Source organism: Balaenoptera physalus, assembly GCF_965194825.1.
Source record: "Balaenoptera physalus genome assembly, chromosome: X".
In the NCBI taxonomy this organism is placed as follows: Eukaryota; Metazoa; Chordata; class Mammalia; order Artiodactyla; family Balaenopteridae; genus Balaenoptera; species Balaenoptera physalus.
In genome coordinates, this window is record NC_138903.1 from 25,655,732 (window position 1) to 25,678,027 (window position 22,296).

At 34.1% G+C, this 22,296-nt stretch overlaps 1 long non-coding RNA gene across 2 annotated transcripts in view; it reads right to left on the reverse strand.

Moving 5' to 3' along the window:
* LOC309652655 overlaps positions 1–22,296 on the reverse strand; it is a 316,601-nt gene that overhangs the window by 15,359 nt on the left and 278,946 nt on the right. For both annotated transcript variants that reach the window (XR_014258856.1, XR_014258857.1), the window contains one exon: positions 9,477–9,565. This is a non-coding gene — a long non-coding RNA (uncharacterized lncRNA). The remainder of the gene's footprint in view (positions 1–9,476; positions 9,566–22,296) is intronic.

Sequence of the window (22,296 nt, forward strand, 5' to 3'; positions counted from 1 at the left end):
TCATAGATAGGTTCATTTGTGTCATATTTTAGATTCCACATATAAGTGGTGAGCCTGGCCAGAGGTTTGTCAATCTTGTTTATCCTTTCAAAGAACCAGCTCTTGGTTTTCTTGATTTTTTTTTATAATTTTTTTAAAATCTCTATTTTATTTATTTCCTCTCTGATCTTTTTTATTTCCTTCCTTCTGCTGACTTTAGGTTTTGTTTGTTCTTCTTTTTCTAATTCTTCTAAGTGGTAGGTTAGGTTGTTTGAGATTTTTCTTGTTTTTTGAGGAAGGCTTGTATTACTATGACCTTCTCTCTAAGAACTGTTTTTGCTGCATCCCATAGATTTTGTACGGTTGTGTTTTCATTGTCATTGTCTCAAGGTATTTTTTAATTTCCTCTTTGATTTCATCGTTGGCCCATTGGTTTTTTAGTAGCATGTGGTTTAGTCTCCATGTAATCGTTTTTTTCTCATTTTTCTCTGGTTAATTTCTACTTTCATGTCATTGTGGTCAGAAAAGATGCTTGAGATAATTTCTGTATTCTTAAATTTGTTGAGGCTTGTTTTGTGCCTTAGTATGTGGTCAGTCCTAGAGAATGTTCCATGTGCACTTGAAAAGAATGTGTATTCTAGTTTTTTTTGATGTAATGTCCTGAAATTATCAGTTAAGTCTAACTGTTCTATCGTATCATTTAGGGTCTCTGTTGCCTTACTGATTCTATGTCTAGAAGATCTGTCCATCGATGTGAGTGTGGTGTCCTGTCAATTTCTCCCTTTATGTCCGTTAGTATTTGTTTTATGTATTTGGGTGCTCCTATATTAAGTGCATCTATGTTGATGAGTGTAAAATCCTCTTCTTGTATTGATCCTTTTATCATTATATAGTGTCCTTCTTTATCTTTCTTTCTGGCCTTTGTTTTGAAGTCTATTTTGTCTGATATGAGTATTGCAACCCCCGTTTTCTTGCCATTTCCATTTGCATGAAATATCTTTTTCCATCCCCTCACTTTCAGTCTATGTGTGTCCTTTTCCCTAAAATGGGTCTCCTGTAGGCAGCATATTGTAGGCTCTTGTTTTTTTATCCAGTCTGCCACTCTGTGTCTTTTGATTGGAGCATTTAGTCCATTGACATTTAATGTAATTATTGATAGATATGTATTTATTGCCATTTTAAACCTTGTTTTCCCATTGATTTTATATTTCTTCATTGTCCCTTTTTTTGTTTTTCCTTTTGTGGTTTGATGATTTTCTTTTGTATTATACTTATGTTCTCTTCTTTTTGGTTTTTGTGAATCTATTGTATGTTTTTGATTTGTGGTTACCCTGTTTTTCAAGTATGTTAACCCCTTCCTGTATCTACTTGCCTTAGACTGGTAGTCATATAGGCTCAAACACATTCTAGAGAAAAAAAAAAACTATATTTTTGTACTCTCATCCCCCACATTTTATGATTTTGATGTCCTCTTTTACAGCTTCATGTTCATACTTTTGCTGTTCATTGTGGTTATTATCACTTGCACAGAAATTTTTTGATTTTTCTTTTTAATCTGTGTACTGGCTTATTTAAGTGATTTACTTTGCAATTGTGATTTTTCTATTTCCTGTAGATTCTTACTTCTTTTTAGAGAAAACCTTTCGATATTTCCTTTAGGATAGGTTTAGTACTGCTGTATTCTTTTAGTTTTTGCTTCTCTGAGAAATTCTTTCTCTCTCCTTCTATTCTAAATGATAATCTTGCTGGGTAGAGTATCCTAGGTTACACATTTTTCCCTTTCAGGACTTTGAGTGTATCTTGCCACTCCCTTCTGGCCTGCAATGTTTCTGTAGAGAAATCAGCTGATAGCCTTATGGGGGTTCCTTTGTAATTAACTCTTAGTTTTTCTCTTGCTGCCTTTAGAATCCTCTCTTTAACTTTTGCCATTTTTATTATAATATGTCTTGGTGTAGGTCTGTTTGGGTTTACCTTATTTGGGACCCTCTGTGTTTCTTGTACTTGGATATCTGTTTCCTTCTTTAGGTTTGGGAAGTTTTCAGCCATAATTTCTTCAAATACATTTTCAATCCCCTTTTCTCTATCTTCCCCTTCTGGAATCCCTATTTTGCATAGATTGGCATGCTTTATATTATCCCATAGGTCTTTTATATAGCTTTCTTTTTTTTTTTTTTTCATTTGGCTTTCTGTCTGCTCTCCTGATTTGGTGATTTCTTTTATTATATCTTCCAGGTCACTTATTCTTTCTTCTGTATTATTCATTCTGCTATTCATTGCCTTTAGCTCAGCTTTTCTCTCTGCAATGAGTTTTCTAATTTTCTTGGTTCCTCTTTATAATTTCTAGTTTCTTTTTACAGTACTCTCCATTTCTGTTGATAGCCTTTCTTAATGCCTTCAGTATTTTCATTACCTCCTTTTTGAAATCAGTGTCTGTTAGACTGAAGAGGTCTGTTTCATTGTTCTTTCAGGGGAATTCTCTTGGTCTTTTAACTGGGAGTGGTTCATCTGCTTCTTCATTTTACTTATATTTCTCTTACTCTGTGAGTTTAGGAGAAACAATTATCTACTGTGGTCTTGGAGGACTATTTATATGTGGGGGGGCATCCCTGTGTAGCTTGTGTGGGTTTAAAATATTTGATGCAAGGACTGTTTTTAGTATGGATGACTGTTGCCTGTTTCTTCAGCATGTGCTGGTCGTTATCCCTTTAATAGAGGGTGTACAGAGGCAGCAGTTAGTTCCTGGTCCTGGGGTTCTCAGCAGTGGTGGCAGCTCAGGCGTGCCCCCAGAGCACATGATGGGAGCAGAGGCAGCTCGCAACCACTTCTGGAGTCCAGGCAGGTGGCAGTGGTGGATCACAACCAATCCTGGCATTCAGGCGGGCAGTAGTGGTTGTTTCTGCACAGCCAACCCCAGTCCTGTCCCCGGGTCTGATCTCTGAAGCCCAAGTTCCAGCACCCAGCCCCCACCTGCACCAGCGGACCCACACCTCAGACTGGGGAGTGCAGGGCGGCAGCACTGACTGTCTGTGCAGTTCTCCCTCCACTCTGGCTGTCGCAAGCCAGCTGCTGTGTTCTCCTCCAAGGCTCTGAAGCTCCCCTTCTATCTGGGCTGATCTCCCCACTGTTGAGGGGGCTTCCCAGGGTGCAGGAACATTTCCTCTTTCACAGCTCCCTCTCAGGGGCTCAGGTCCCATCCCGATTCCTTTCTCACTTTCTTTTTTTTCTTTATTCCTACCAGGTTACATGGTGATTTTCTTGCCCTTTCAGCAGCCTGAGGTCTTATGCCAGCGTTCAGTAGATATTCTGTGAGAATCATTCCACACGTAGATGTATTTTTGATGTATTTGTGGGAGAAGGTGAGCTTCATGTCCTACTACTCTGCCATTTTTATTGTGCCTCCCTTCTAGGAGTTTTATAATTTTGTGTTTTACATTTAGGTCTATGATCTATTTTGAGTTAATCTTTGTGAACGGTGTAAGGGCTGTGTCTTGGTTCATTTTTTTGCACACGGATGTCTAGTGTTCTAGCACCATTCGTTGAAGAGACTGTCTTTGCTCCCTTGTATTGCCTTTGCTCCTTTGCAATATCAGTTAATTATATTTACGTGGGTCTATTTCTGGGCTGTTTATTCTGTTTCATTGATCTGTTTGTCTGTTCTCTCACCACTACCACACTGTCTTTATTACTCTAAGTCTTGAAGTCAGGAAGCATCAATCAGAGCATCAAAGTTAAGACTTTGTTCTTCTCCGTCAGTATTATTTTGGTTATTCTGAGCCTTTTGCCTCTCCATGTAAACTTCAGAATCAGTTTGTTGATAGCCATAAAACAACTTGCTGGGGTTTTTATTGGAATTGCATTGATTCTATAGCTCAAGTTGGGAAGAACTAACATCTTGACAGTACTGAGTCTTTCTATCCATGAGCATGGAGTATCTTTCCATTTATTTAGCTCTTTTATTCTATTCATCAGAGTTTTGTAGTTTTTCTCATACAGATCTTGTATATAGATTATAGCTAAGTATTCATTTTTTGGGCTGCTAACGTAAATGGTATTGTTTTTAATTTCAAATTCCACTTGTTCAGTGTTGGTATATAGGAAAGCAATTGACTTTTGTATATTAACCCAGTATTATGGAACCTTTCTATAATCACTTGTTAGTTTCCAAGAGGTTTTTTGTTGATTCTTTCAGATTTCTGCATGTGGTCATGTCATTTGCAAAGATAATTTTATGTCTTCCTTACCCATCTGTATACCTTTTATTTTCTTGCCTTATTTCATTAGCAAGTGCTTCCAATATGACGATGAAAAGGATTGGCAAGAGGGTACATCCTTGCCTTGTCCCTGATGTTAGCAGGAAAACTTTACATTTCCCACTGTTAAGTATGACGTTAGCTGTAGGTGTTTTTTAGATATTCTTTATCAAGTTGAGAATTTTTATCATGAATGAATGTTGGAATTGTTTCAGATATTTTTCTGCATCTATTGATATGATCATGTGATTTTTTTTTTTTAGTCTGCTGATATGATGGGTTTCATTAATTGATTTTCAAATGTTGAACCAGCCTTGTATAACTGTAGTAAATCCCACTTGGTTGTAGTGTATAATTCTTTTCATACTCTTTTGGATTTGATTGCTAATGTTTTGTTGAGGTTTTTTGCATTTGTGTTCATGACAGATATTGGTCTGTAGTGTTCTTTTAAGGTCTTTGTCTTGTTTTGCTATTAGGGTAATGCTGGCCTCCTGGAATGGGTTAGTAAGTATTCCCTCTGCTTGATCCTCTGAAAGAGATTGTAGAGAATAAGAATAATATCTTTCTTAAATGTTTGGTAGGATTCACCAGTGAACCCATCTGAGCCTGGTTCATGTTGTTTTGGAAAGTTATTAATTATTTATTCAATATCTTTAATAGATATAGACCTATTAAGATTGTTTAGTGCTTCTTGCATGAATTTTGGCAGATTGTGTCCTTCAAGAAATTGGTCCATTTCATCGAGGTTATCAAATTTATGGGCATAGAGTTATTAGTATTCCTTTATTATCCTTTTAATGTCCATGGAATCTTTTGTGATGTCCCCTCCTTCATTTCTGCTTTTAATCATTTGTGGCTCTCTTTGTTTCTTAGTTAGCCTGGCTAATGTCTTATTGTTTTTATTAATCTTTTCAAAACACCAGCTTTTGGTTTTGTTGATTTTCTGTATTGATTTCCTGTTTTCAATTTCATTGATTTCTGCTCTAATTCTTACTTTTTCTTATGTTTACTTTGAATTGAATTTGCTCTTCTTTTATAGTTTCCTAAGGTGGAAACTTAATTATTGATTTTAGATCTTCTCTAATGAATGCATACAATGCTATAAATTTCTAAGCACTGCTTTCACTGAATCCCATAAATTTTGTTTTTATTTTCGTTTAGTTCAAATATTTTAAAATTTCTTGAGATTTATTCTTTAACTCCTGTATTATTTAGAAGTGTGTTGTTTAATCTCCACGTATTGGGATTTTCCAGCCGTCACACTGTTACCGATTTCTAATTTAATCTATTGTGGTCCAAGAGCAGAAATTGTATAATTTCAATTCTTTTAAATTTACTCGGGCTGTTTTATTGCCAAGAATGTTGTCTCTCTTGGTGAATTGTTCCTAGTGAGCTTGAGAAAAATGTGAATTCTGCTGTTGTTGGATGAAATAGTCTATAGATGTCAGCCATATCCAATTGATTGTATTGTTGAATTCAACTTTTTGCTTACTGGTTTTCTGCCTGCTGGATCTATTTCTAATAGAGGGGTGTTGAATTCTGCAGCTTTGATAGTGGATTCATCCTTTTCTCCTTGCAGTTCTATCAGTTTTTGTCTGTGTAGTTTGATCCTCTGTTATTAGTTCAGTATATCTTTCAGTTTTCAAATTGTTCCAAATTAGGTTAGTAGAAGCTCATCCAAGTCACCATCTGTCTTTTGACATGAGACCATTAGACTTTGAGCATTTCTTTGGTCTTGGCTAAAAAGGAATCTGAGGCTTACCTTACACTTCTGTGACCAAGATCTATAATAACCCATTTCTCCAAAAACATCTGGTTCCTTTTCATGAAGGATGGTATTTAGAAATCAAGATCTGGTATTAATTGTGCTTTTTTTGCTACTTGGGGGTGTTGCTCATACATTTCTGGACTATTGTTTTCATTAATCTATGTATTCATGTACTGGTACCATGCTCTTTGATAATTTAGGCTTATGTCATATTTTAATGTGTTACAGCTATCCCTTATCATTGTTTTACTTTTGCATAATTTTAACATCATAATTTTAATATAGTCAAATATATAGTTAGTATTTGTAAAAAACTACATTATTTTCCCAAATACTTGATGCCCTTCAAGTGAAAGGATTATATATCACTATACTGGTGAATTTACTCACTGTCGTGTGATTTATTTCAGTCAGCTGGGAGCAGAAGTGACATTTGTCACTCCATGCAGAATATTTAAGAGGCAGCATGAAATTAAACTTGTTTTCTTTTCCCTGCCCTTATAATTAAGATGAAGCTTTGGTCAGCCTGGGTCCCTGAGTAAGGAGCACAGCTCTTTTGCAAAACTGGACATATAGTGTGTTGTTTAAAGCCTAGCTTCTCCTGACTGAAAAATCTTACTTTTGTTGTTGTTGTGGGTGATTGTATTGTTTGCAAAGAAATCCTTTTCTCTCCAAGGTCTAATAAATCGTTACCACTATATTTTACTAAGGGCTTTAAGTTTTATTTTGGACATTTAAATCCTTCATCTATGTGGAGTTGATTTCTTTTTTAAACAGTGTATGTTAGGAATGCAATTTTATTTTTTATCATATGTGGATACATTTTTTTAGGTCCATCTATTGAGTAGTCACTGCTATAATCTGATCTAGTCTAAGACCTCTGATATACCGAAGTTCCATACAGTTGTGTTCGGTTTCTGCACTTTCTGTTTGACTCTAATGGTGAACATGTCTATCCCCATGCCAGTAATATATTTAATTAATATAGGTTTGTAATGACTAACGAGATGTTAGAGCAAGCTTTTACTTCTCATTTTCAGAAATGTCTTTTTCTATAAATACTATAATCAATCAGGTTATTAAATTCTGTGAAAATCTCTGAAAGAATTTATTTGAAATTGCTGTTGGGATGTGGTGGGAATTCCCTTGAATCTAGAAATCAAACTAAAGAACTTTTTTTTTTTTTTTTAATGATACTGTCTTCCTAACCAGGAATATAGCATATTTCTCCATTTATTTAGGTCTAATTTAATGTCGCTTAACAATAATTTTGTAATTATTTTCTGTAAAAGTTTTGCACATTTTTTAGTCTTACATATGTGATATTGTATGATATTAGTGTAAGTAGCACATATTTTTGAATATATATTTTTAAAAATACATTTTTGAGTTCCTTGTTTTTTATATATGCAGTGTGATTGATTTCTGTAAATTAATCTTATATCAAGCTAACTGCTAAACTCACCTATTATTTCTAAGTCATCTGAAGACTTTTTGAATTTTTTCTGTAAGTAATATATCACCTCTAAATAATGGCAGTTGTCTCTAAGACTTTTGTCACTAATATCTCTTGACTGCTGTATTTTGCTGACTACAACTTATGACACAATATTGAAGTGGTAATAGTGAGTTTTTAAAGGAATGTTTCTAAAATTGGCCCACTTAAAGTTAACTGTTGTCTAGTTTTTTAAAAAATAGATATTATTTATCAAGTTATAGAAATTACTTTCTATTCTTAATTTACTGAGTTTTTATTAAAATTTTATGTTGATTTTCATCAAGTATTTTTTTCTGCATCTATATAAACAGTGACTGTTTTCATTTCCAATCCATCAATAAATTGGTTGTCCAAAATTAAATCATCATCATATATCCAAGATAAAGCCAGGTTGAACACACAGTATGTATATATTTTTATGAACTGTTGGAATTGATTTGTTAATATCATTTCTAGGATTTTACAAGAGTGAAAAAGGGCCTAACAACTTTGTTTACTTGTAATACCTTTGTTTGGTTTTGGCATGAAGATTATCCTGGTTTTGTAAAATTAGGTAAGGACTGGTAACCCTTTTACTCTCAGAGTAACATGAATTTATTTTGTTCTGTTTTGCTCTATTCCTTTTTTAAAATTTTTTATTTTATATTGGAGTATAGTTGATTAATAATGATGTGTTAGTTACAGGTGTACAGCAGAGTGATTCAGTTATACCCATACAAGTATGCATTCTTTTTCAAATTCTTTTCCCATTTAGGTTATTACCTAATACTGAGCCAACTTCCCTGTGCTATACAGTAGGTCCTTGTTGGTTACCTGTCAAGATTGACATAAATTTGAATGTTTGGTAAAATTTTTCCTGAAATACTCTTTTTAGATTTAATTATTATAGAAGTAATAATTTGTACAGATTTTTCCAGTTTGTCCACATTTTCATAATTGTTGACATATTGCAGTGGGAAGAATTCTCTTACTATCACTTCAATTTCTACACTATAATTATGTCTTCTTTTTAATCATAATATTTTTGTGTGTGTCCTCTCTTAATCAGTCTTTTAGAAGTTTTTATTTTTTCTAAAAAGAACTTCTGGTTTTTAAAAACTAATTTCTCTGTTTTACTCTTTCATTTAATTATTCTCTTATTATAAATAACTGCTTCCTTCTGTTTTTGAAGATATTCTCTTGTTCATCATCTACCTTTTTATTTATTTATTTTAAAATGTTTAATACAATTTTTAAAGGTTACACTCCATTTACAATTATTATTAAATATTGGCCATATTCCCTGTATTGTATTGGGTTGGCCAAAAAGTTCGTTTGGGTTTTTCCGTAACCTCTCATGGAAAAACCCAAACTAATTTTTTGGCCAACCCAATATTATACATCCTTGTAGCCTGTCTTATACCCAATAGTTTGTACCTCTCACCACCCCCCACCCCTATATTGCCCCACTGGTAACCACTAGTTTGTTCTCTATGTCTGTGAGTCTGCTTCTTTTTTGTTATATTCACTAGTTTGTTGTATTTTTTAGATTCCACATATAAGTGATATCATACAGTGTGTGTCTTTCTCTGTCTGACTTACTTCACTTACAATAATACTACCATTTTCTACCTTCTTAATTTTGGAACTTACCTCATTAGTTTTGAGCCTGTGTTCTCTTATGAGTTTTGAAGTTTTTCAGTTTCCCTCAATACAGCACTTTTCACTGCCTTATGTTGTTTTGCTGTGTAGTATTTTCATTACCACTTATCTCTGTTTTATTTAAAATTTCCATTATAATTTTATGATTATTTAGCATTATGCTAAATTTCCAATGTTGGGGGCTTTTATGTCTTTTTGTTATTAACTTTAATTATATTGAGATCAAAATGCACAGAAAATATGATGCCTAATCTTTGAAATTTGCTTAGCTTTTCACATAATAAATCACCAATTTAGAATATATTGCATGGGTTCTAAAAAAGGATGTGCTTTCTCTTACTGTTGGATGGAGAATTCTGTCTGTTTGATAGATCAAGCTTGTTGTTAGCACTTTTCCAGATGTTTCATATTCTTGCTTTTTTTGTCCACCTGCCATATAAAAAAAGTCATATCAAAATCTATAATCCCATTTACAATAGCATCAAAAAGAATAAGACATTTAGGAATAAGTTTAAGGAGGTGAAAGATCTGTCCACTGAAAACTATAAAATGTTGAGGAAAGAAATTGAAGACACATATAAATAGAAAGGTATCTTGTGTTCATGGATTGAAAGAACTAATATTGTTAAAACATTCATGCTGCCCAAATCAATCTACAGATTTTATGTAATCATCACTATCAAAATCCCAGTGGAATTTTTTCACAGAAATAGAAAAAACATCCTAAAATCTATGTTGAACCACAAAAGACTACAAATAGCCAAATAAATCTTGAGAAAGAAAAAAACAGTGGGAGGCATCACACTACCTAATTTAATACTATATTACAAAGCTATAGTAATCAAAACAAACAGTGTGGTACTTGCATAAAAACAGTCACAGAGACCAGTGGAACAAAATCTGGAGAATTTGACAAGGAAGCCAACAATACTCAATGGGGAAAAGATAGCATCTTCAATAAATGGTGTGGGGAAAACTGGATGTTCACATGCAAAACAATGAAATTAGAACTCTATTTTACACCACACACAAAAAATAACTCAAAATGGATTAAAGGCTTTGTGGTTTTAGGTCTTCTAAATGGAAGACCTAAAACCACAAGACTCCTGGAAGAAAACATAGGATAAAAGCTCCTTGATGGGTCATGATGTTTTTGGAAATTGCATCTGAAGTACAAGCAGCAAAATCAAAACTAAGTTGGGACTACATCAAACTAAAAAGCTACACAACAAGAAAAACCATCAAGAAAGTGAAAAGGCAGTATGGAATGGGAAAAAAACATTTGCAAATGATATATGTGATAAGGGGTTAACATCCAAAATACATAAAAACTCATACAACTCAATAGCAAAAATACCCAAATAATCCAATTAAAAAATGGGCAGAGGACCTGAATAGACGCTTTTCCAAAGAAAATATACAAATGGCCAAAAGATACATGAAAAGATGCTTGAGATCACTACTCACTAAGGAAATGCAAATTAAAACTACAACGTGGTGTCACCAACTACCTGTTTGAATGGCTGTTATTAAAAAGGCAAGAGATAAATGCTGGCAAGGTTGTGGAGAAAAAGGAACCCTCGTGCACTGTTGGTGGAATTATAAATTGGTACTGTCACTGTGGAAAACAATATGGTGGTTCCTCAAAAAATTAAAAATAGAACTACCACATGATCCAGCAATTCCATTTCTGGGAATATATTCAAAGGAAACAAAAACACTACCTTGAAAAGATATCTGTATCCCCATGCTCATAGCAGCATTATTTACAATACCCAAGACATGGAAACAACGTAAGTGTCCAATGACAGATGAATGGATAAAGGAGTTGTGGTATATATATATATATATATATATATATATATATATATATATATATATATATATATACACATACACACACACACACATACACATACATATATATATACACATACACACACACAATGGAATATTAGCCATAAAAAAAGAATGAAATAATGCCATTTGCAGCAACATGGATGGACCTAGAGATTATCATACTAAGTGAAGTAAGTCAGAAAGAGAAAGACAAATATGATATCGCTTATATGTGGAATCTAAAAAAATGATACAAATGAACTTATTTACAAAACAGAAACAGACTCACAGACTTTGAAAACAAACTTATGGTTACTGAAAGGGGAAAGGTGAGGGAAGGGATAAATTAGGAGTTTGGGATTAACAGATACATACTACTATATATAAAATATGTATTATACACACACACACACACACACACACACACACAAGAATATTATTATTCAGCCATAAAAAAGTGAGGCAATCCTACCATTTGCGACAACATGGATGGACCTTGAAGGCATTATGCTAAGTGAAATAAGTCAGAGAAAGGCAAATACTGTATGATCTCCCTTATTTGTGGAATCTAAAATGAACAAAAACACTCCACCAAACTCAGAGAAAAAGAACTATAGTTACCAGAGGCTTGGGGTAGGGGTAGGGGGTCAAAAGATACAAACTTCCAGTTATAAGTACTAGGGATGTAATTTACAACATGATGACTATAGTTAACACTGCTGTATGATATTTAAAGTTCTTAGAGTAGATCCTAAGAGTTCTTATCACAAGAATTGTTTTTTCTTTTTTTGCATCTATATGAGATGATGGATGCTAACGAAACCTATTGTGGTAATCATTTCACAATATATGTAAATTAAACCATCATGCTGTACACTTTAAGATTAAACATATAGATATCGATTATTTCTGTATAAAACTGGAGAAAAGTTTTAATTAAAAAACGAAACATGATTTTGCCTTCTTTATAAGGTTCTTTGGCCTCTTCAAAAGTGATTTTTTAAAAGTTTAAGAAAATACTAAAATTCCTTTACATTCAAATTTTACTTAAAAACAATCTAAAATACACCTGTAAAAAGATGTACATTTTGAGGGTTCCTGTTCAAGATGGTAACATAGGAAGATCCTGAACCCACATTCTCCACGGACACACCAAATGTATAGCTATATATGGAAAAATTTCCTGTGGGAAAAAACTAAACCTGGCAGAGCCACCCCTTCACTTTGAGCAAGGGAGAGGGAAATCACACTGAAGTGGGTAGAAAATGCTGAGCTCCACAGTCTTGCCATAAACCTCATCCCTGGTACAGCAACCCGCAACTGGGAGCGAAATCAAAACCCAGAGCCTCTCCCTGAAGAGCTCTGGCTTTGTACCCCACATTAGGTACCCCAACTTTTAACATCAGCACATGAGAGTTGAGCCCCCAAAACATCTGGCTTTGAAGACCAATGGGGCTCACCCAGTAGGCCCACCAGGCTGTGGCAAAGTGAGGAGAAACTCTTTAAATGCCTGAATTCACACACTTCCCACCCCAGGGCAAAGCACAGAAGCAGTTCTTTGAAATGCACCCAGATTTTATGTGAAAAAAAAGTCCTTTGCTAATTTTAAAGTATTGGTCTGAGAGGCAAAGCCTGCTGGGATACTCTGGGGGTGGATGCTGGTGGGGACTATCTTCCTGTGCTCTGCCTTGCTAAAGCTGCAGGCACCATCTTCTTTTCCTTTTCTTTTTTTGTTTTTTTTTCTTTTCCTTTTTTCAACCAGTGCCATCTTTACAATTCCCCTGTACTTTGCTGCAGCCAGTGAGTGCCATCTTCATACTGTCCCTCTGCCAGTATCTCTTGGAGAGGAGCTTCAACACACGTCTGGTGCCCTGGTTTTTACATCCGGTTACCCTGTTTTAGCAGATGCCACCCAGGGCCCAGCCCCTTGATCACCTAGCTCTGCTGCCTGGGGGCTTGCACTCCTGGGTACCATGGTACTGTCCTTAGGGGCAGGCTTCTGTTTTGGCACATCAATAGGGGCCTGTGGAGCTCCTTTTAGGGAACAGAGGCCAGTGGATCAACCATGGGTTAAAGAGGAAATCCAAAGGGAAATTTGAAAAATACCTTGAGACAAATGAAAATGGAAATTCAACATAATAAAATTTGGGGGGTGCAGCAAAAGCAGTTATAAGAGGGGAGTTCATAGTGATACATGCCTACCTCATGAAACAAGAAAAGTCTCAACTTTACACCTCACAGAACTAGAAAAAGAAGAACAAATGAATGCCCAAGTTAGTAAAAGGAAGGAAATAATAAAGGTTAGAGAAGAAATAAATGACAAAGACACTAAAAAGACAATTGAGAAGATTGATGAAACTAAAAGCTGTTCTTTGTAAAGATAAAACTGAGAAGTCTTCAGCTAGACTCACCCAAAAAAAAAAAGACAAAATCAGAAATTAAAGAGAAGTTACAACTGATAGCACAGAAATACAAAGGATCCAGAGAAACTACTATGAATAAATGTCACCAAATTGGAAAACCTAGAAGGAATGGATAAATATTTTTGGCAATATACAACCGACCAGGACTGAATTATGAAGAAACAGAAAATCTGAACAGGCCAATTACTAGTAAGGAGATTGAGTTAGTAATCAAAAACTTCCCAAAACAAAAGTCCAGGACTGACAGCTTCACTGGTGAGTTCTACCAAACACTCAAAAAAGAATTAACACTAATCCTTCTCAAATTCTAATAAAAAGAGGAAGAAGAGGGAACATTTCCAAACTCATTGTAGGAGGCCAGTACTGCCGTGATACTAAAACCAGACAAGGATGCCACAAGGAAAGAAAATTACAGGCCAATATCCCTGATGAACAAAGATGCAGAAATTCTGAACAAAATATTAGCAAACCAAATTCAACAATACATTAAAAGGATTGTACACCGTGATGCAGTGGGATTTATCCCAGGGATGGAAGGATAGTTCAACATCCACGAATCAATCAGTGTGATACCCCACAAAGCAGGTATAGAGGGAACATACCTCCACATAATAAAAGCCATCATTACAAACCCACAGCTAATATCATACTCAACAGTGAAAAGCTGAAAGCCTTGCCTTTAAGAGCAGGAAGAAGATAAGGATGCCCACTCTTGCCAGCTTTATTCAACACAGTGCTGCAAGTCTTAGCCACAACAGTTAGACAAGAGAAAGAAATAAAAGGCATCCAAATTGGAAAGGAAGAAGTAGAACTGTCACTATTTGCAGATGACATGATACTATACATAGAAAACCCTAAAGACTCCACCAAAAAAAAATCCTGTTAGAATAAATGAATTCAGTAAAGTTGCAGGACACAAAATCAACATGCAGAAATCTATTGCATTTCTATACACTAAAACTATCAGAAAGAGATATTAACAATCCCGTTTACAATTGCATAAAACACTATAAAATAACTAGGAATAAATTAAACCAAGGATGTGAAAGACCTGTACACTGAAAACTGTGAGACACTGATGAAACAAATCCAAGAAGACACAAATAAGTGAAAAGCTATTCCATGCTCACAGACTGGAAGAATTAATGTTAAAATGTCTGTACTATTCAAAGCAATCTACAGATCAACACAATGCCTATAAAAATTCCAATGGCATTTTTCACAGAAATAGAATAATCCTAAAATTTGTATGGAAGCACAGAAGTCCCTGAACAGCCAAAGCAATCTTAAGAACGAAGAACAAAGCTGGAGGCATCATGCTCCCTGGTTTCAAACTATATTACAAAACTATAGTAATCAAATTAGTATGGTATTTGAATAAAAACATATACATAGATCAGTGGAACAGAATAGAGAGCCCAGAATTAAAGCTACAGATATATGGTCAATTAATTTATGACAAAGGAACCAAGAATATGCAATGGGGAAAAGACAGGCTCCTCAATAGATGGTGTTAGGAAAACTGGACAGCCACATGCAAAGGAATGAAACTAGACCACTATCTTATACCATACACAAAAAATAACTCAAAATGGATTAACGACTTGAAAGTAAGACCTGAAAACATAAAATGCCTAGAAGAAAACATAAGTAGTAAGTTTCATGGCATCAGTCTTGGCGATGATTTTTTGGAATTGATACTAAAAGCATAGGCAAGAAAAGTAAAAATAAACAAGTGGGACTACATCAAAATAAAAAGCTTTTGCTCAGCAAAGGAAACCATCAACAAAATGAAAAGGAAACCTACCAAATGGGAGAAGATATTTGCAAATCATATATTTGATAAGGATTAATATCCAAAATACATAAAGAATTCATACAACTCAACAGATAAAAAATAATCTAAGTGAAAAATGGGTGAACAATCTGGATAGACTTTTTTCCAAAGAAGATATACAGGTGGCCAAGAGGTACATGAGAAGATGCTCAACATCACTAGTCAGGTAAGTGCAAATCAAAACCACAATGGAATATCACCTTACACCTCCTAGAATGGCTAGTATCAAAAAGACAAGAAATTGCATGCATAAGTGAGGATGTGGAGAAAAGGGAACCACTGTACACTATTGGTGGTACTGTAAGTTGGTATAGCCACTGTGAAAACAGTATGGGGGTTTCTCAAAGAATTAAAAATAGAACTACCATAGGATCCAGCAATTCCACTTCTGGATATATACCCAAAGGAAATAAAGTAACTATTTGGAAGGAGTACCAGCACTTCATGTTCACTGCAGCATTATTTACAATAGCCAAGATATGGAGACAGCTTAGATGTCCACCGATGGATGAATCGATAAACTGTAGTTGATATATACTGTGGAATATTATTCAGCCACCCAAAAGGGAAATCTTGCCATTTGCAACAACATGGATAGACCTCAAAGGCATTATGCTAAGTGAAGTAAGTCAGACAGACAAATACCATATGTTATCTTTTATATGTGTAATCAAGAAAAAAAATAAACCACTCTCATAGATACAGAGGACAGGTTGGTGGTTCCCAGAGGTAGGATTTTGAGGTAGGGTGGGCAACATGGGTGAAGGGAGTCAAAAGGTATAAACTTTCAGTTATAAAATAAAGAATTCATGGCGATGTAATGCACCACATGGCCACTGTAGTTAATAGTACTATATTGCATATATGAAAGTTGCTAAGTGAGTAAATCTATAATGTTCTCATCACAAGAAAAACAAGTGTAACTATGTATGGTGATAGATGTTAACTAGACTTAATGTGATGATCATTTACACAAAATATACAAATATTGAATCATTATGTTATACAACATTATATTAGTTTTTGGTGTACATCAATTATACCTCAATAAAAAATAGAGTTACATTTCTAAGATAATTTCACAGAATTAAGCTCTATCTTAAAGAATGAAATTGGAACATTCCCTAATACCATACACAAAAATAACCTCAAAATGGATTAAAGACATAAATATAAGGCCGGATCCTATAAAACTCTTAGAGCAAAACATAGGCAGAACACTCTCTGACGTAAATCGCAGCAACGTTTTTTTTTATCCACCTTCTAGGGTAATGAAAATAAAAACAAAAATAAACAAATGGGACCTAATGAAACTTAAAAGCTTTTGCACAGCAAAACAAACCATAAACAAAATGAAAAGACAACCCACAGAATGGGAGAAAATATTTGCAAACGAAACAACCGACAAGGGATTAATCTCCAAAATATACAAAGAGCTCATGCAGATCAATATCAAAAAAAAAAATCAAAAAACGGGTGGAAGATCTAAATAGACATCTCTCCAAAGAAGACATGCAGATGGCCAAAAAACATGAAAAGATGCTCAACATCACTAATTATTAGAGAAATGCAAATCAAAACTACAGTGAGGTGAGGTATCACCTCACACCGGTGAGAATGGCCATCATCAAAAAATCTACAAACAGTAAATGCTGGAGAGGATGTGGAGAAAAAGGAACCCTTTTACACTGTTGGTGGGAATGTAAATTGGTACAACCATTATGGAGAACAGTATGGAGGTTCCTTAAAAAACTAAAACTAGAACTACCTTATGATCCAGCAATCCCACTCACGGGCATATATCCAGAGGAAGCCAAAATTTGAAAGATACACGCACCCCAGTGTTCACTGCAGCACTATCTACAATAGCCAGGATGTGGAAGCAACCTAAATGTCCATCAACAGAGGAATGGATAAAGAAGATGTGGTACATGTATACAATGGAATATTAGTCAGCCATAAAAAAGAACAGCAACATGGATGGACCTAGAGATTATCATACTAAGTGAAGTTAAGTCAGACGAAGACAATTATTATATGATATCACTTATATATGGACTCTAAAAAATAATGCATATGAATCAATATACAAAACAGAAACAGCCTCACACACATAGAAGAAAAACTTATGGTTACCAAAGGGGAAAGGATGGGGGAGGAGGATAAATTAGAAGTAGGGGATTAACAGATACACACTACTATATATAAAACAGATAAACAACAAGGATTTACTGCATAATATTTTTAATATCTTTTAATAACCTATAATGGAAAATAATCTGAAAAATTATATACAATTGAAAATCTAAAAATATATATATAACTGAATCACTTTGCTGTACACCTAAAACTAACACAATATTATAAATCAACTATATTTCTATTAAACAAAAGCTGGACACAAAATGAAATGTGTACATTAATAAAAATTATGTAAAAGTACTGTGCATATTAGTGAAAAAATAACAAGTGTTGGCGAGGATATGAAGAGAAGGGAACCCTTGTGCACTGTTGGTGGGAATGTAAATTGATACAGCCACTATGGAGAACAGTATGGAGGTTCCTTAAAAAACTAAAACTAGAACTACCTTATGATCCAGCAATCCCACTCATGGGCATATATCCAGAGAAAAACCATAATTTGAAAGATACACGCACCCCAATGTTCACTGCAGCACTATTTACAATAGCCAGGACATGGAAGCAACCTAAATATCCATCGACAGAGAAATAAAGAAGATGTGATACATATATACAATAGAATATTACTCAGTCATAAAAAAGAATGAAGTAATGCCATTTGCAACAACATGGATGGACCGTGAGATTATCATACTAAGTGAAGTAAGTCAGAGCAAGACAAGTTTCATATGATATTGCTTATATGTTGAATCTAAAAAAATGGTACAAATGAACTTATTTACAAAACAGAAATAGAGTTACAGATGTAGAAAACAAACTTACGGTTACCAAAGGCGAAAGGAGGGAGTGGAGGGATAAATTAGGAGACAGGTATTAACATGTACACACTACTATATATAAAATATATAACTAGTAAGGACCTACTGTATAATACAGGGAACTCAATATTCTGTAATAACCTATACGGGAAAAGAATCTAAAAAATGAATGGATATATGTATATGTATAACTGATTCACCTTGCTGTACACCTGAAATTAACACAACATTGTAAATCAACTATATTCCAATTTTTAAAAATTTTTTTTAATAAAAGCTCTATCTTAAAATGCCAGTGTGTTTGATAATGATTCTACAAACCTATCATCTGCCTCCATTCATTGCACCTTTATACCTGTCCATAAGAACGAATGAAAGTGGGCTTCCCTGGTGGCGCAGTGGTTGAGAATCTGCCTGCCAATGCAGGGGACACGGGTTCGAGCCCTGGTCTGGGAAGATCCCACATGCCACAGAGCAACTGGGCCCGTGAGCCACAGTTACTGAGCCTGCGTGTCTGGAGCCTGTGCTCCGCAACAAGAGAGGCCGCGATGGTGAGAGGCCCGCGCACCGCGATGAAGAGTGGTCCCCACTTGCCACAACTAGAGAAAGTCCTCGCACAGAGACGAAGACACAACACAGTCATAAATAAATAAATAAATAAAAGACCGTGAATTTCAAAAAAAAATGTATTTAAAAAAAAATCACAAATCAGATCATGTCCATATTCCACTCAAAAATAGCCATGTAAAATAAAGTCATGAACTATAAGGTCTGATACGATCTGGCTTTAAAAAAAAAAAAAAAAAAAAAAGAACGAATGAAAGCAGATAGTGATGGGAGTATCTGAGCTCAAAATCTCAGGAGAAGTAAAGGAGCAAAAAAAAGATAGAAATAATCTCGAAAAACTAATTTATTTTATAAATCAACTATAAACTGAAAGAGCTCCTATCCTTTAACTTCTAAAAGAAATACTTAGAAATAGTTAATAAATGTTTATTCAACTATTAATCAGTGTGATTACATAGATTTGGGGTTATAAAATCTGTTAGTGATAGGAAAATTCAGTTTATTATTGGTATTAAATCACTGGAATATTTTAAAGTTAACTATCTGAAAAACACTGAGACCATCAAAAAGGGAACAATGAAATGGAGCAAAGTTTCTAAAAGCCCCTCATTTTTATCAATATAAATATGATGAAGGGATGACTGTCATTTCTACAGAGTTTATTGAAAATGTTCGTATGATTGCCAGGTGCTAAATTGTGATATTTACTATTATTCTGGTTTTCTAAATAAAGGGCAGTACAGTCCATGAAAGCTGAATATAAGGTATGGACAAACCAAGATCATTTATTCTACACAGTAATTATCCCTAAAGCAAGAGCTCTGCTAGGGTATTCCCTTTGCAGCAGAGGGGTCATTTTATCTAAAGGTCTTGCCTACCTAAATTTCCCCATTCCCTGACGTTAACATCAATAACCCATGCTGGGATTAATACAGCATACCTTCCTAAAATAACCTTCTATTACAAGGTTGGATAGTTCTCAAAACCGCCTTCAATATCAATCTTATGTAATGATGAAAACACAAGGTTAGAAAGTTTAGGTTTAATATGAATCTCTGAGATTCTTCTTCATAATAATATGGGATGATAATGACTCAAGGTAATGGGAGAATCTATAGCTTCCTCTTGATTTCTTCAAACTACAGATAAAATATAAAACTCACAAATTAGGCAAAGTCTTCATAGACAAATAGCATACAACTCAGCTTAATTACTGTGCTGGGAGTATAAGTAAGCTCACCTTAGATACTGATTTCTTCAAAAGTTTAGTCGACAGTGCTGTAGAAATGCTTTACTTTATCCAGTCTGGAAAATTATTTATTTTGTGCTTATTTTGGGAAAGATATACTATGCGTTATTCCTCATATATAAAAGTAAACGTTACATAAACCATGCTAGGATAACAATATAATACAGTGCAAAGAGAATCACATTTGAGGTAAACACATTTGGGTTCACATCCTGTCAAGACTTTAGAAAGGTAATTTTCCAAGTAATTATAACCCATTTATAAAGGGTTAAATGGTATGTCTCTCACAGGATTGATGCGAGGATTCTAAGATTACTTACATAAATCACCAAGCAGGTAATTGGTGCTCAAATATCTTGTTCTCTTTCAATCTCATGAGTAACACTCTGTGGATTGTTTGAAAGGGTAACTGTGTATATGACTATTTAAAAGCTGGAACAATTTAGAATTTAAGACTATTTTTCGAAATGCAGAGGCAGTCTAAAAACTTTGAAGTGAAATGTGATTAGGATTCTTTCATATAATGTCAGTTAAAGTGAAAGAGAATGAGAGAGAAAATAATCTTCCAATAATGTTTATAGAGAAAAATATATACTATGATCTGATTATAAAAAAATTATGATTACAAAAGTAGAATACATTCTATAAAATGTACTATTTTATATATCACTATATACATTATATGAAACATTCCATATAATTATTATAGATAAATTTTATATACTAAATATACAGTATTACATATTACATAATATTCATTAATATATATTATTCACTGTATGGCATATAATTGTTTATATATCATAATTTGTATTTTTAATATCACTTATAAGTTAACATATTAGTTCATATGTTGTACATTATTTATAACATTTATATTATTGCATGTTATAGTTTATATGCTATATATGTTTGTGGGGATGGATAGATATTTTGGTGTGTGTAAAATAACCACTTATTACTGCTCTTGTTTTCCCCAATTAATGGAGCATCCTTTAATCCTCGTACACTGTTGGTGGGAATTTAAATTGGTACAGCCACTACAGAGAACAGTATGGAGGTTCCTTAAAAAACTAAAAGTAAAGCTACCATATGATCCAGCAATCCCACGCCTGGGCACATATCCGGAGAAAACCATAATTCATTTTGAAACAACACATGCACCCCAGTGTTCATTGCAGCACGATTCACAATAGCCAAGACATGGAAGCAACCTAAATGTCCATTGACAGATGAATGGATAAAGAAGATGTGGTACCTAAATACAATGGAATATTACTCAGCCATAAGAAAGAATGAAATAATGCCATTTGCAGCAACATGGATGGATCTAGAGAATATGATACTAAGTGAAGTAAGTCAGAGAAAGACACTTAGGATATCACTTATATGTGGAATCTAAAAAAAATATGATACAAATGAAATTACTTACAAAACAGAAACAGACTCATAGAAAATAAACTTACGGTTACCAAAGGGAAAAGGGTGGGGAAAGATAAATTAGGAGTATGGGATTAACGGATACACACCACTATATATACAATAAACAACAAGGATTTACTGTATAGCACAGGGAACTATATTCAATATCTTGTACTAACCTATAATGGAAAAGAATATATACATATATGTGTAATGGAATTACTTTGCTGTACATCAGAAACTAATACAACATTGTATATCAACTATACTTCAATTAAAAAGCATCCTTTATTGAATAAGTATATTAATACATTTTCAAAGATTTTTTTTATACCAGTTGCTGCCATGTGTTAGGAAAAATAGGTTGAACATTTCTTAGAATCTCTCATTTATTTAATTTTTTGTCTCTAATTCCAAATTTTATACTTGATTTTAAACAAGAGTTGTGGAGTAGAATCCAATCTGTCTATTGATCACAAATATTCTCCCCAGTTGATTTGAAGATTTCTCATATTTGTATATCATAAATGATAACTCTGTAAGCATCCTGTCTACTTGAATTATTTTAATACTACCAAGTACTCTCTGTGATTACAGAACATCTAGATAAATTTAGTATTATGAACACAGACTTCGTGTTCCTAAAACATTATGTAGTGATAAAGCACTCGTTTGTCTGCCTTATTCTTAATTTATTGAGCCATTAAAATCACTTTTTGATATTATAATATATACTTTATTTTACTACAATTTGCAAATTCAATTTAAAAACTTTCCCTTGTTGCTTCAGGATTGTACTTGCAAGCTTTCAAAACGTCTCTGACCCTAGAAAGGGTCAAATGTTAGCTTTCTGTACAAAAAGA